Raw genomic sequence first — 7,509 nt, 5'->3', positions numbered from 1 at the left:
GAGAGAGAGAGAGAGAGAGAGAGAGAGAGAGAGAGAGAGAGAGACTTGGAGACTGAAAGCTATCAGATGCATGCATGGACGCACAAAGTAATGACCTTGTAAAGACCTGGCATGTGCAGTCAGGCATAAACAAGTCAAAGAAGGACACCTCATTGAAATTAATTCTGTTGGCACCTTGACTTGGAATTCTAACTTCCAGAACTGTAAAAAATACATTTCTGTTCTTAAAGTCACCAAGACTGTGGTACTTATGACAGCCTCAAAAAACTAAGATAGAACTACATTTCAAGGAAAGAACTCCCTGAATATAAAAGCTGGTAAAATGGAATGTGATTGTGTTTGTCTGCTTGGACTGACATAGCAAGGTACCATAGATCAAGTGGTTTGAAAAACACTTCTTTTCTCCTAGTTCTGCAAGCAGTAAGTCTATTATCAACATATCATAGTTGTTTTTGGATTAGGCTTCCCTCTCTGGCTTGTAGAAGGCTGCCTTTCCTCCATGTCTTCACATGACCTTGCTTTTGCACTTGGGAGTGGACTTCCCTGACTTTCCCTCCTTTTTGTAATTTTATTTCATGTGTATGGGTGCTTTGTCCATACATATGCCTCTATACCCTGTGTATGGAGTGGCCTCAGAGGTCAGAAGAGGGCAGCAGACCCCCTGATAATAGAGAGAGACACACCTGTGAGCTGCCATGTAGATGCTGGGAATCAAACTCAGGTCCTCTGGAAGTGCTCTTAACTACTGAGCCATCTCTCCAGCCCCTCTCCTCCTCTCCTTACCACAGCACCAGTTCATAGGATTAGAATGTCCCAATTATGACTTTATATAACCTTAATTACTCCCCTAAAGGTCTTGTCTCCCACAACATAAAATCTGCTAGAGATGCTCAGAGCATAATGAAAATACATCACTAGTTCATTGTTTCGTACTAACGTGAGTTCTTGGTGTTGAAAGTTTAGCATGGTTACGTAAAATGTTATCATTGAGAGAGGTTGGGTAATGGATACATGAAAACTCTCTGTCCAATTTTTCAGCTTCTTATGAGTCTAAAATTATTTTAAAATGAAAAGACTAAAACCAAGACCAAAATAAACCAAATAAAAGAAAGTGGTATTCTAAGAAGTCTCACAGTGTACAACCATCCATGTAGTGATTCTTTCCATACCAAAAGGAACCAAGACCGTCTCTGGCTTTGCCATTTACTAGATACACAACCTTCACCAACTCCCTGAGCCTTGGTGTCTTCATCATTAAGAATTATAGCCCGCGAACCAGAGTGCTGCTCAGGCACTGGGAGCCCCAGATCCATGTCCATTTTGTCCTTTCATAAACTTTCAGTTATTTTGTGATATATACTCCCTGTCTTGTCGTAAAATGGGAATTATCTCTATCCTGTCCTCCCTCACACTGCTGGACTAGGGATCTGGGAGACGACACCAAGCATCTGGCTCCATGACAGCCCCATCTTGCTTTTAGAATTTTCCTCCCCAAGTAGCAAAATTAGAAGACAAGAAAAGAGGAGGGAAGAAATTAGGCAACATGTCGAAAGGAGAAGGGGGAAACTTTATGCCAGATGTTTTTTGAGAAATGAAGAAAGTGTGAGGTGAAGTAAGCGTTTGACAAGAATGTTCAGGAAGAAGATTAATCACCATTTCAGTGTTCCATGTCCAAAGCGATTGTGTCTTTGCTTGTTTGGCTGGGTCTGATTTCAGAATTAGAGAACCCAGTTTTCTCATTAAGACAGGATACGATGGAGGGACACGCCAGGGCTCCTTTAAGGTTGGCCACTAATAGAGGACAGATGGAAATGACTGGAATGCCGTTAAATAAAGCAGAAAGCAGCTGAGAGAAAAACTGTTAAAAGAAAGTACATAAACAGTTCGACCACAAACTACCAGGTTCTGACTTGCTGATAGGGGTGTAAAACTAACTTGTCAGCTTGCTTTTTAAGTGCCAAACAGTGAGTGCTCAAGTGGCAAAGACCAGTCAACAGGCACCGTCACTCCCACCGTTCAAAATCTTTCCATGGCTTCCCATAGCCTGTCAAGAATGTCTAAACTCCTCTGCTTTGAATGGAAGGCCCTCCGTAAGCTGGCCCAAACTTGCTTTTCATGCCCCCACAGTGTAGCAAGTGTAGGAAATTAGTCCCCACATTCCTGTCGACTGGCTATGTAACAGTGAAAAGAAAATCACTTAACGTCTCTGAGCCTAGCATTCTTCCTGTGTTAAATGACAATAATCCACACCCAATGACATCATGGACTATTTTTCAGGAGCACAACAACAGAAAAATGATCTAGGTGAATCGAGCAAGTTTCAAGTACTCGGTCTCTGTCAACAGTGTTATGCTACTCCTCGAAGGTGATCAGGGACAATCTCTCCTATTTAGGAAAGACCAATAGTCTCCTCATATCTGAAACTCTCTGACTTATTACCAAAAAAATGTCCCAAGAGACTATACTAACATCTCCTTTGTTCTGTTACCCAGACAAAAATAATCACCTCCTCTGAATATCTTACACAAAATTCTGTGGCTTCTGCCAACCACACTAAAATTTAAAAATCTCATCACAGACCTGTCTTCTTCAGTAAATCATGGGATACTCAATAACAGACATTATGTCTTATTGAATTAAATAAGTTCAATGCCCTTGTATAATAGGTCTCAATAGGAGTTTATAGAATTAGACTCTGGAATTAAGTCTCTTCCATAAGTTAGGGCAATATTTAAGTGCTATCAAGTCATTAAAAACTTATCTTATAATGCCAATTATACTTAAATTAGTTTCTTTAAACAAACATTAACCTAAAACAAACTACACACAAAGTACCAAACCTGGCACTAAGTGTCCAGCTGTAAATGGGAAACCATTTGAGTCTTAGTTATAGGCTGAAATCTCTTGGAGAAGCATTAAAAAATACTGATATGGTGCCCCACCCAGAATATTATAATTTATTCCATCTGCAGCAAAGCACATCAGAAGTCTTAGTGGTAACCCTAGTCAACATCACTCATCTTATTATAGAAATGTGAATGCAAATAAAGTAAGAGCTTAACAGATATTTTGAAAGAAGAATGCCCAAATGAAGAGGAGAGCAACCAATTAGCATGGAGAAACCTAAACCAAAAGAACACAGAAATTTCTCTAACCAGAAAGGAGATGACATTTTAAAAGAAGTATAATGCTTGCCTATATTTCAAAAGACCCTAGGTTCCATCTCCAGGCACCATAAAGGAAAGTAAAAACGGGAAATGTTCATTTTAGGACATCTTCACTTCTAGTCTTTCACTGAACGTGACTTTGGCTGAATATAGAATTTTACATGTTTCAGGTGAGATAATAAATCCCTGAATCATTTTTCTTTCAAAATATCGGTTAAACTCTTACTTTATTTACATTCACATTTCTATAATAAGATGGGTGATGTTGACTAGGGTTACCACTAAGACTTCTAATGTGCTTCCCTGGGTGGGGGGGGCATGTCAGTAACTCCAGTTCCAGGAGTTCCTATGCCCTCTTCTGGCCTCCAAGGCACCTGCATGCACATATGCATATACTACACACACAGCAACACACATATACGTATAATTAAAAAGAAAATAAATCCCCAGTTGGCAACTAAAAATTAAATAATAAAATGAATCTTAAAATTAGCAGAATTAAAAGGAAAAATAAATGACAATGCATTCGTTGTAAGAGACTTTAGCATCCTACTTTCAAAAGTGAACAAATAGATCACCCAGATTGAAAATCAATAAGGAAAGTAACTCTAACAACACTATAGATAGAAGGGACCCAATAGTCATACAAAGAACATTAAAGGAGCTATAGAGATGGCTCAGTGATTAACAGCACACACAATCCTTGCAGCAAATCCAAATTTGAGTACTAGCGCCCACATCAAGTGGCTTACAACTGCCTGTAACTTCAACTCTGAGGGATTCCAATGTTTCTTGCCTCCATGAGCACCTGCTGTCAAAAGCACATGCCCTATATACACACACATACACTTAGTCTTAAAATAATTAAAAATAACATTCCATTCAGCAGCAAGCAGCAGAAAATACGTTCTCATCAAGGATACACAAAACATTCACCAGGAAAGACTATATATTAGGTCACAATACATATCTTATCAATTTCAAGAAAAATGGAAGATCAAGTACCTTTTTTTATTACAATGATCTGAAATGCATCAGTAACAGGAAGGAAACTGGAAATCTTGCAAATTCATAGAAGCAAACACTATAATCTTGAACAATCAGTGAGTCAAAGGTAAATATTTTTGTCTTGATATGAATTAAAACAGAGGGGACATGAAGATGGCCAGGTGAGTAAAGGTGCCTGTCACCAAGCCTGATGGCCTAAATTTGACCCCCAGGGTCCACATAGTGTAAGGAGAGAACTGACTCCTGCGGGCTGTTTGCTGACCTCCATAGACGTCCTGGGGCATGTACACACACAAACACAGACACATGCGAAAATAAGTTTTGAGAGGGAAATTTATAGTGATAATTATGTATTAATAAATAAATAGGCCAAGCAGTGGCGGCATATGCCTTTATCCCAGCACTTGGGAGGCAGACACAGATGGGTCTCTGTGAATTCTAGGCCAGCCCTGTCTTCAGAGCATGTTCCAGGACAGCCAGGGCTACACAGAGAAACCCTGTCTTGAAAAACAAAAAAAAAGAAAAGAAAAGAAAAGAAGAAGAAAGAAGAAAAGAAAGAAAGAAAAAAATAGGTTTCAAATAAAACAACCTAAACTTATACTTCAAAGACTATCAGACAACTAATAAAAAAAACTGGATATCATAAAACGTATTTGTAATCTTAGAACTAGGGAGGCTAAGGCAGGAGGATCTTTTGAGCTAACCTGGGCTTCAGGGTGAATTTAAAACCAATTTGTATTATGTACAAATTGTAAGTTGGTACAAATTATGTGCTTTAAGAACAAGTCTCAAAAATTAATGAACAAATAAATAAAATATGTACATAACAAAAGGAAGATTAGAAGAAAGAAATAATAAAAATCAGATAAAATAAATAAAATGAAGATTAGAAAAAGAATAAGAAAGATTTTTAAATTAAGTTAACTTTTTGAAAAGATAAATGAAATTGGCTAGACTTAGAAAAAAGAGAGACCACTAAAGTAAACAAAATAAGACAGGAGACATTACGTTATAACTGATATCACAGAAACACAAAGGGTCATAACAAGCTAGAGTCGTCTGAGGAGAAGGAACCACAACTGAGAAATTGCTCCTCCCAGCTTGACCTACAGGCAAGCCCATGGGACAATTTCTTGACTGGTGGTTGATACAGAAGGGCCTAATTCACCTTCGGCAGTGCTAGTTTTGGTTAGATGGCCATAGGGTTGTGTAAGAAAGTAAACTGAAAGATCAAGAGAAGAGAGCCAGTAAACAGCATTCCTTTGTGTCTTATGCCTCAGTTCCTGCTGCTTTAAGGTTCCTGCCCTGGTTTCCCTCAATAGACTGTGACTGAGTTTGAAATGTACCAGGTTCATGGGGTATTGCTGTGACAGGCTTAGCTATGTTCATTTGAGAAGGATTGTGAAAGGTTTTGGAACTTTGGACTAGAAACATCATTGAATGTTCAGAGCTTCATGACCTATTCTGGATACTAAGAAGATAATGCTGGGAGAAGTACAAATGATGGAAACCTGGTTTATAAAATTTCCAAAGGAAGTAATAACTTTATCAGGCCATTTCATGTACTATTTTTGCATTAAGATTCTTTGGTTCTGGTTCAGCTGAGAGACTGAAGAATCAATTGTATCTAAGAAGAGAGCAGAACTACTAAAGTAGAATCTTTGCTTTACTGTAATAATTGACACTGATTGGCTGAAGCTGAGAAATTGGCAGTGACTGAGACCAACCAGCATCACTGATGTGAAATTTCCGGAGAAATGTTTCCTCGGTACACAGAATCTGTGGTCAAGGAGAAACCAGTGCTGAATCTCCTGCTGGCAGCTGAACTTGGTAATATGTAAGAGTCCCTCATGTGGAACTGGATTCGAAGGCATGAAGTGGTCATGGAGACCAGCTGAGTCGTGGCAGTATGAGAATCTGGGGAGACCATTGGTGAAGGTGAAGTCACAGGATAAGCCTCGGGATTGAATGGGTAATGGAGAGAAGTTGAGACGTGGCACCGTGTGGCAGAGTCGGAGTCTGTGGGCCAGTTGTAATGAAGATCCAGCATTTTGGAAAAATTACCAATAAGTACAGCAACATCTATGGACTGAAGCCAGTCTGAACCTAAATGAACTGTGCTGTGGATGGCAGAGCCAGAAGTGTGAAGCTGTTCAAGTCCTTTAGAGCCCAGAAGATTGTGAGGCTCAGACGTTGGACACTGAGTTTGGACTGGAGTTTGGTTGTTCTTTGTTCGTGTTGTTCTTCACTCCTGGAATAAGAAAGTATTAGCTTGTATTTTGATTTTACAGGAACTGACAATTATGAGACCTTGGCTATTTTAGAGAATGTTGGAACTTTTAAAGAGACTTTGGGTATTTTAAAGAAATCTTGGGCTTTTAAAAAAGAAAACTAAAATTTTGGATTTTTTTAAATTATGGGACTTTTATTTTTCATATTGTAATATTAATATTATTATGGGATCTTGGAGCTGAACAATAAAGGAAAGATTATTGTTTAATAAGAGCTGTGTTTGTGTATGTTGACAAGAGGTCAATTGTGCTGATTGGTTTCTTCACAACTTGACACAAATCTAGACATTTTGGGGAAAAGAGAACGTTAATTGAGACAATGCCTCCATAATAAACATTCTATATGACTATAGGATGTTTCAGTTCTGGTTAGTGATTGATGTGGGAGAGGCCCAGCTCACTATGAGTAGTGCCATCCCTGAGCTGGTGGTCCTGGGTAATATAAGAAAGCAGCCTGAGCAAGCCAAGGAGAGCAAGTCAGAGAGCAGCATCTCTCCATAGCGTCGGCATCAGTTCTTGCCTTCAGGCTCCTCCCTGGAGTTCCTGCCTTGACTTCTCTCAATGATGGAGTGTGACCTGAGAGTGGTAATCCAAAATTAACCATTTCTTCCACAACTTGCTTTTGGTCATGGCATTTTATCACAACAACAGAAACCTTAATCACATCCTATATTTAAGAAACCTTAAAAATTCTACCCAAAACTGAAAAAAATGGCAAGCAAATTTAGTAAAATTGCAAGATAATATATCAGTATGCAAAATCAGTGGCATTTCTATACACTAACAATAAAGTATCTGAGAAAGAAATAACACCATCAGCATTAGTCTGCTTTCGATCCATATAAAGAAATCCCTCAAATAATTAACTTAGAAAATCAAAATGTTTATTTTGACTCCTGATTTTGGAGGTTCCTGTCCATGATGGAGTGGCCCCCTTTACCTTGGGCCTGAGGCAAGGCTATGGTGAGAACACATGGCAAATTAAAACCCCTAATTTTAGTGGGTTCCCGATAGAACATCCCCATTGTCTCAGTGTGTGGGTG

The sequence above is a fragment of the Microtus ochrogaster genome, unplaced genomic scaffold, assembly GCF_000317375.1.
Source record: "Microtus ochrogaster isolate Prairie Vole_2 unplaced genomic scaffold, MicOch1.0 UNK65, whole genome shotgun sequence".
NCBI lineage: Eukaryota > Metazoa > Chordata > Mammalia > Rodentia > Cricetidae > Microtus > Microtus ochrogaster.
This window is presented reverse-complemented; position numbering follows the sequence as displayed.